Raw genomic sequence first — 9,693 nt, forward strand, 5'->3', positions numbered from 1 at the left:
TGTTCCTCATGTAGTGAGTCTCATATGGTGTGCTCCAAAGTAGCACCTTGTTCCTCATGTAGTGAGTCTCATAAGTTGTCTTTTATACTAGTGGGAATTTTTCATTATAGAACTTGGCTTGTATATTCCTACGATGGGCTTCCTCAAATGCCCTAGGTCTTCGTGAGCAAGCGAGTTGGATGCACACCCACTAGTTTTCTTTTGTTGAGCATTCATAGCTCTAGTGCATCCGTTGCATGGCAATCCCTACTCCTCATGTTGACATCAATTGATGGGCATCTCCATAGCCCGTTGATTATCCTCGTCAATGTGATACTTTCTCCTTTTTTGTCTTCTCCACACAATCCCCGTCATCATATTCTATTCCACCCATAGTGCTATATCCATGGCTCATGCTCATGTATTGCGTGAAGGTTGAAAAAGTTTTAGATTATTGAAGTATGAAACAATTGCTTGGCTTGTCATCGGGGGTATAGAAGTTGGGAACATCTTTGTGTGACGAAAATGAAGCATAGCCTAACTATATGATTTTGTAGGGATGAACTTTCTTTTGCCATGTTATTTTGAGAAGACATGATTGCTTTGATTAGTATGCTTGAAATATTATTATTTTTGTGTCAATATGAACTTTTGTCTTGAATCTTTCGGATCTGAATATTCATATCACAATTAAGAAGATTTACATTGAAATTATGCCAAAGTATCACTCCGCATAAAAAATCTTTTTTTATCATTTACCTACTCGAGGACGAGCAGGAATTAAGCTTGGGGATGCCTGATACATCTCCAACGTATCTATAATTTTTGATTGCTCCATGCTACTTTATCTACTGTTTTGGACTATATTGGGCTTTATTTTCCACTTTTATATTACTTTTGGGACTAACCTATTAACCGGAGGCCCAGCCCAGAATTGCTATTTTTTGCCTTTTTTAGTATTTTGAAGAAACAGAATATCAAACGGAGTCCAAACGGAATGAAACCTTCGGGATCGTGATCTTCCAACCGAACGTGATCCAGGAGACGTGGACCCTACTCCAAGAAGTGCCCGAGGAGGTCACGAGGGTGGAGGGCGCGCCCCCCTGGGCGCGCCCCCTACCTCGTGGGCCCCTCGGAGCTCCACCGACGTACTCCTTCCTCCTATATATACCTACGTATCCCCGAACGATAAGAACAGGAGCCAAAAACCTAATTCCACCGCCGCAACCTTCTGTATCCACGAGATCCCATCTTGGGGCCTATTCCGGAGCTCCGCCGGAGGGGCATCCACCACGGAGGGCTTCTACATCATCACCATGGCCCCTCCGATGAAGTGTGAGTAGTTTACTTCAGACCTTCGGGTCCATAGCTAGTAGCTAGATGGCTTCTTCTCTCTTTTTGGATCTCAATACAATGTTCTCCCCCTCTCTCGTGGAGATCTATTCGATGTAATCTTCTTTTTGCGGTGTGTTTGTTGAGACCAATGAATTATGGGTTTATGATCCAGTATTATCTATGGAAAATATTTGATTCTTCTCTGAATTCTTTTATGTATGATTGAGTTATCTTTGCAAGTCTCTTCGAATTATCCTTTTTGGTTTGGCCAACTAGATTGGTAGTTCTTGCAATGGGAGAAGTGCTTAGCTTTGGGTTCAATCTTGCGGTGTCCTTACTCAGTGACAGAAAGACTTGCAAGGCACGTATTGTATTGTTGCTATCAAGGATAACAAGATGTTTTTTATCATATTGCATGAATTTATCCCTCTAAATCATGTCATCTTGCTTAGGCGTTACTCTGTTTTTACTTAATACTCTAGATGCATGCTGGATAGCGATCGATGAGTGGAGTAATAGTAGTAGATGCAGAATCGTTTCGATCTACTTGTTTTGGACGTGATGCCTATATACATGATCATTGCCTAGATATACTCATAACTATGCTCAATTCTGTCAATTGCTCAACAGTAATTTGTTCACCCATCGTAGAATACTTATGCTCTTGAGAGAAGCCACTAGTGAAACCTATGGCCCCCGGGTCTATTCTCATCATATCAATCTATATCACTTTATTTACTTGCTTTGTTTTTTTACTTTTCCTTTACTATTTACTTTGCATCTATCTATCAAAAATACCAAAAATATTATCTCTATCAGATCTCACTCTCGTAAGTGATCGTGAAGGGATTGACAACCCCTAAGCATTGGTTGCGAGTTGCTATCGTTTTGTGTAGGTACGAGGGACTTGTGCGTGGTCTCCTACTAGATTGATACCTTGGTTCTCAAAAACTGAGGGAAATACTTATGCTACTTTGCTGCATCGTCCTCTCCTCTTCGGGGAAGTCCAACGCAGTGCTCAAGAGGTAGCAACTCCCTCTGTTCCAAAATATTCCCTCCTTTCCGGTTTATAGGGCTCAATTCAAAAATCTCACCAACCAAGGTAGATGATGAGTGGTGGAATACTTTTTGTAGTTTGCAAAAGCACCTAATTAATGCTCTTGGTTTCCTCAAAAATTATGTTTACCAATTTACTAATTGCAATGCATGCATGCATAAAGTACATGCATTGGTCAATTTTCTCTTAATATATGCATGCAATGATTTAATGCACCTTGGAATCTGAACATGTAATGGGGAACAACCATATTGAGCCTTATAAAATGGAAAAACTGAAATTTTGAGATAAGCCCTATAAACCGGAAAGGAGGGAGTAGATGACCTAGTCGGGCTAGTTTGGCCTAGTGGGTTTCAGTGATATGACGTGGTACAGTGCCGTCCAGTCTTCGCGTGTGGTAGCAGTACTGCGGGTACAGTAAGTTTTCTTGAAGAAGCGGAATTCAACGAAGTCATGATGGTTCCTTCGTACGAACAACTTACAGTGGGAAAGGTTGGGCCTGCGATACGACTAGGGTAGACCAGGATAATTTTGTGCATGGCAGGTGGACCAGGATGGTCGACGTCCCACATGTCAGCAAATGAAAGTATTCTTTCCTTTATAGAGGACGAGCAACGAGTATTCATTGTTTATTTTTTATGAAAGCTATTGTCTCCACTGTTACTCATTGACTTTGTCAATGCCTCTCTCTCCTCCACATAAGCGGGGACTACTTGCTATGCATGCGACGGGCAGCTGGCGTCTTGAGGGGCCAGGGCGGTCAGAGCGGGCTCCAGAAGCAGTTTGGACTCCAGCATGGCCCACCTCACATTATCACCATATATTTCTTGGAGTCCGTGTGCGGTGGGCGGGCGATCCCTTCTCCCTCCCCTGTTTCTCTCTTCTCAGCAGACACCCGCCGAGCGATTAGATTTCGGCTATTGACGGTTTATTCAATTACAGTCCCACATGTCAGTGAAATTGCAAGACAACGCAGGTGAGCGGCGTGCGAGCCAGACTGTCGGGGGTGCGACGCGTACGAGTTGTAATTGTGCCGCCTTTTTCTTTAGACTAGCCACAATGGAGAGTATCATACACTAGTAACATACACATATCTCTAGACTATGTTACTACCTCAATAGTGGGTAGTAACATAAGTGTGGTAACACGCAAAGCTTTATTTATTAGGTTATAGACTCATATTGCATTGGGACATGTGATGTTACAGTAACTAGCTAAGTTACTAGTACTACATCTCTCCTCATTAACTCATTGCCACATAAGCAAATTTGCTAAGTTGGACTCGATGTTACTACCAAAGTTACTCCCACTATGGCTAGTCTTAGAACTTGCAAAGCGTAACATTTTCGCGCGATCGATCGATAAAATGATGAGGGCGGTGCTTTCCCGCTCGTTAGGCGGGCTAGTTCGACTGATATGACGTGCTACAGTGACGTCCACTTGCTCCATTTTTATGTAAGCAAGATAAAAATGGAGGACTGTTAGCGATTATAGCATGATAGTTAGGGCATCTCCAGCGCTGGCCCACAAATTTACACCGGCATCTATATGAACTAACCGGACGAAATTCGTGCAAACAAAGCAAATTTCAAATTAACCAGATGAAATTCATTACATTTCGAAAACTTGTTCTACAAACTGGACGAAATTCATTACATATTTCGCACAAACCATACTAAAACCTACTATAAACCTAATCTAAACGATCGCTGGCGCCCGACCACCATGTCCGACCATGAACCCGAGAAAGCCGGCCATTGCCTTTGCCTCCTCCTCATCCGCCTCGATAACCTCCTCCTCCGGAGCACAAGGTTCTGAAGATTTCCGCCTCCACGTCGCCATCAAGCGGCTAATCGGCCGTCGATGTTTACCCCACCAAGCTTGGCGTCGACTGAGTGGAGTAGTGGTGGCCTTTCCGGGATCAGAGCGGCGGCGACCTACCGTGTACTACTCTTCCTCGCTGTCGGCTACGCCCGCGCACGCGCGCCGGCTTCGTGGTCGTGGCGGCGGAGGGCGGCCGCGGGGGTGCCGGCGATATCCTTCGTTTGCTCTTGCGACAGTACGTCGAAGAGAGCTTTGGAGCACGCCCAGAGCGGAGCCGCCGATGTCCCTCGTCTGCTCCTGCGACAGTACGTCCAAGAGAGCTTCGGAGCGCCAGGAGGCCATGGTTGAAGTGGTGCAGACAGAAGGAATGGACCGGTGGAGAATAAGTGTGGGTCTTTGGCTATGGCTGGGAGCTGGGGCTCAAGTTAATATAGTGGGTGAATGGCAATGAGCCGGGGCAGATGGATGGACAACTAGCGCTAGAGTAGGTTCATCGGGCGTGAATGCAGACGCTGCTTCAGCGACTTAACTGCAGATGCGTTTGGGTTATTGACATGTGGGCCCAACGGGCATCTGGCCCGCATGTCAGTGACACACCAATTGCACCTGCAGTTAAGTCCGGTGAACACGGCATTGACATTCTGTAGAGACGGTGACCGTTTCAGGCGGGAAGCGCGCGCTAGCGATTGAAGGGGTTTCGGTGTGCAGTGGCACTAAGATCGGTCGCTCATGATATTACATACTCCGTATCATACTATCATAGTACCCTCTCTAGCTTAGGCTGTTTTATAGATTGTCGTTGTGATGGACGATATACATAAGCAAGGCGGTCCGAGTTTGACCATTGGTGTTGAGCTAGGTGAATACATGCTCGGCGTTCGCGTAGGCCTCCAACAAACGTCTAAATAGTAATGTCAGGCACCGCCGGGCCGCGCAGGTGATGGGCTCGCCGTTTGCGTTGCGCCATGAGCAGGACTTTGATTTAGAGGCCAACGTGCATGCAATAGCATCCTTTGACAGCGTGAGCTTGAGTGTCTGACGCGAAGTATTTCATTTTCATTTGGCTGACGAGGGTGCGTTGCAGCGATGAGTCCGTGGTTTGATTCCCCACATACGCATAATTTTGGTTTTTACCGTATTTCTTTCTCATTTGACAGGTAGGCCTGCGTAGATAGATAAAGAACACGAGCTGATGAGGCGCATGTGGACTGTTTGACTGGTCAACCAGGCAAATACGGAGCTATACGCTGAGCCAGTGACCGTATAATCACCATATCTCATATACAATGATCAAAGTGAGCTATCAAGACAAGTTCGATGACCGCCAATGCATTTTACTCGGTAATAAATGACCAGGATTGAAGGGGAATCCAAATTTGCTTCATCTTCTGTCCTTGAGCTCTTGACAAACCAATGCACTATACGGTTGTTCGGCCACTCCACCCCAGAGCTCTCACCAAGCATCGTTCATGCCACCGCGCCGCACACTAACCGGTAAGGCAGCGATGGCATCCCGTCGTGCCGAGTTCCTCGCCGCCCACGACCACACACAAAATGGTAGGGAAACGATGGCATCCCGCCGTGCCGAGTTCATTGCCGCTCCTGACCTCACAACTATGTGGGAGGAATTTGAAGATGCCAAGGCCGAATGGGCGGTAGAGCAAGAGGCGGCCAAAGCCGCACAGAGGGAGCGGAAAAGTCAGAAAGCACTCAAGAAAAGAGAGGCCCGCCGCCGCAAGAAAGAAAAGGACGCATGCGCTGCTGCGGAGAGGTTGGCGGAGATCCAAGCACGGCGGGGTGTCGCCGACAAAGCCGGGAAGGAGAACGACGGCATCTGGCTAGCATGTGAGAAGTAGTAGTACTAATAGTTAGTGTGTGTGTCTGTGTCTGAGTATGAGCATGTACCAGTACTACTTGTTACTACTGTAGTTTTTAGAGCAAATTACCAGTACATTAGCCTAGACTAAATGGAAAAATTCCTATCCTAAGCATCAAATGGCATCTCTTTCTCTATAGGAATTGAGATGCATGTCATCTCACTTCCTATGATTTTCATATTCCTATCCGATGAATGAAAGGAGGCCTCTATTGGAGTAACTACTATAGCTAGCAGTACTGCTAGTACAGTAGTTTTCTTCAACAAGCGGAATTCAACGAAGTCATGATGGTTCCTTTGTCCGAGCAACTTCAAAGTGGGAAGTGGGCCTGTAATTTGACGGCTCATTAGTCATTGTTACTGCAGCGTGATGACCTGGGTGACTCTCCCTTGGAGTTCTGCGTGCATGGCAAGTGGACCAGGATGGTCGACGTCCCACATGTTGGCGAACGGAATTATTTTTTCCAATATCGACAAGCAAGGAAACCGCGTGGTATAGTATCACTGCTGTGGTTCGCAAAAAAATAGTATCACTGCCGATTTATAATTATTTTTTATTTATGATGAATGCTAGCGTTTCAACTCTTACGATGAAGGGTGCCAAACACGGCACGTGCTGGATGTCCCACACGTCAGCAAAAGGAGTGGGACATGAATACCGTGGTAGAGCCCAGTGTAAAAAAATAGCATGGTAGAGCGTCTCCACTTCTTCCACTTCTGAGTCGGAGACCACACGTAGTAGTACTTAGTGGTATGAACGATACAAAGTGCGACCTGGAGAGAAAGACATGTCTAGTTGGAAGGTCTCGGGGCATACACGTAAACAAATATAAAAGTTAATATGTGCCTCCAACTAATATAGTAGTAGTAGAGTACTTAGGCACGTACTCCATAACATCACCGTGCATTGCACGTACAACATTTAGTGGTAGTACGTAGTAAGAGACAAATGCCGCCCAAGAGTTCCCTTCTCGACCTACTTTTGGGTGTTTGGTAGAGTGTATGGAGGGTGCATGAGTCCACACTAGTTTAGCACAAATACACTAGAAGCATGCATGAAGAGAGCATGCATGAAGAGGGGTGTTGAGTTGAGCATGCATGAAGAGGGAACAACTATGCTGAGACGAGAACGCAACCAGACACACCCTATATGCCACGCATGTTCATACCATTTGTGCCTTTCTACTTCACTTACTGCCCTACATTACTCGGGTTCGTACGTCCACTCCTGTGTACATGTCCGTCTCGTAGTTCCAGTCCCATGCGTTCTTCATATAGATGGAACGATCCTTGCATAACACGTGCACCTTGATGCTAGATGTCTCGCGTGTTGGCAAAAGGATGAACAAAGCTCACGCAAAAAAAATAGAGTGGAAGAACATAGATTCCGGACGACCGAGAAGGAGCAAGGAACCTCGTGGTGGAGCGTCTGCACTCATAATATTTAATATTATTCAGCGGTATAAAACTAACCAATCTCTCCACAGTGGACTGGAAGAGTACGAAACACGACCACCCAGTGTAGTTACATCATACTAGTACATGGCTAACCCACGCTATCACCATATTTCTTGGCTTCCATGCAACACCTATCTCTAGTAATCCAGCAGCCTGTATCGCTTCTCCCTCCTCGTCTCTATCAAAGTGCGGCAGGCTGGCGTTTCTGCCGTCTATTGAGGTCGGTTAACTATCACATTTAGCGACATGCCAAGAGCATTCTAAAAAATTCCTTTCACGTTCCGTTTTGAAAAAGAAAAAAATCCTTTCACGTACGAATTTGCCTGTATGCTTTGAGCAACTTGCATGTCCTATACTGCTCCTGTTTGATACTCTAACTTAGCTAGAGGTTAGAGTAACTCATGACTAACCCTGAACTAACTATAGCCAAAGAGGTGTTTGGGTGACAGGGTTAGATTGACAATAAATGCACTTAATGGAGAGAGAAAAGTGATTTTTCAGTGGTCCCAATGAGAACTATCTCTAGTTAGCACCTCTTGGGTGGGATAGTTTTTTTTGATGGGTTCGGTGCAACTTGCTCCAATTTAAACCCTCGTGCTTGGATACTTTAGGGCTATTTGAGCCCCAACTAGCTCAAACTAACTCTAACCCATGGATCCAAACAGGGCCTACGGCTAGTCTCGACGCGGAGCAGTCGCGTGCATCGGGAGGCGGCGCTCTCTCGGCCGTTGCGCCACTTCAAAGCCGGCAGGTCGCCTCTGCTCCGGCCGGGCATTAATGCGGCACTGATGCTCCAGGGCGACGCTGACCGTTTCACGCCGGAAGCGCGCGCTGGCAAGGGAGTATAGGTTTTGAACCGTTTCAGGTGTAGTACTGGTAGTTTGCAAAACTACTCAATTACTGCACTCAGTTTCCTAAGAAATTGTGGTAAAAAACAATACTCCACAGCCCGCTTCCCTTCTCCTTCCTCTTCCACCGCCCATGCACGTGCGCGGGAAGCGACCGGTCAACCCTTATATAGGAGTGCTAGCACAAAAAGATGCATGCATGACCACTAAAATTTCCATATTAAAGCGCCGCTCCGGCGGGAGTATGGCGTATGTTGTTACCTTCGGCTGGCCCATGGTTACCAGGCAACGGCGACCACAGAAGAGGCGGCGGGAGGGGAATGAATGCAACTACTATTTGGGTTCGCCTTCTGGCTTAAATAAATGCGCAACATCACGTGTACCCGCGGGTGCACAAATTGTAACATACATGTCTGCTTAAGTGGGCGTCACTTAACTGGTGTGTGTGTGTGAGAGAGAGAGAGATTCTGAGAGACAGAGTGCGTGTGTCCGACTCTACTCTTCGGACATGTACTCAACCTTTTGCATCGGGATATAAGTATAATGGTATTTACTTTAGCTAGTGATTTACGTGGCCATGTAAACGTGGTTGTGTCAAAAAAATGTCACTTCCTGCTCGTGATTTGCGTCATATAATTACAAGCAAGATTCCCATGCACCTGCTGTGATTGACCCATGCAGGAGTAATCCCATGTGTAAAAACTAATGATATCTCGAGAATTTTATCGGAAAACTGGTATCTCGAGAATGTCATCAAAAAAATGAAAGATGAGAGATAAGGCAAGGAGGAGTGGAGCGTGGTGGCGACTGGTGGTCCTAATGGGCGGAGGCATGGGGATGGACGGCGTCGGCAGGTGGCAGCGGCCATCATGCATGCTAGACTGTTCCAGAGACTTATTCCTTTTTAATTGCTGAGCAATGAGGTTGCGGGAGATAATGATGTGGAGAGAGGTGCGGGTATCTTTTGTAAATTTATCATAGTTTGCTTTCTATCCGTCAGATATAGATCATACAGTCTATATTGCAAGATGGCAGGGACACCATCATTGCCAACTCGTTTTTTTATAAGTTTATAGATGATAAGTTTGCTGACTACTAAAGTAAAGTGGAATTTGTCCATGTTATGCAAGTAAATAAAGGTGATTGTTTATCATACGGGTAAGGTTGGATGAAGGGTGGTAGGAACAAATGCTCCGCCTAGAGCATGTGTGTGTGAGATAGAGTCTTAGTGTGTGTGTGGGGTGTGGGTGTGGGTGTGTGTGTGAGAGAGAGAGAGAGAGGAGAGAGAGATGGAGTCTTAGTGTGTGTGTGTGAGA

This window comes from Triticum dicoccoides, chromosome 5B, assembly GCF_002162155.2.
Source record: "Triticum dicoccoides isolate Atlit2015 ecotype Zavitan chromosome 5B, WEW_v2.0, whole genome shotgun sequence".
Classification (NCBI taxonomy): domain Eukaryota; kingdom Viridiplantae; phylum Streptophyta; class Magnoliopsida; order Poales; family Poaceae; genus Triticum; species Triticum dicoccoides.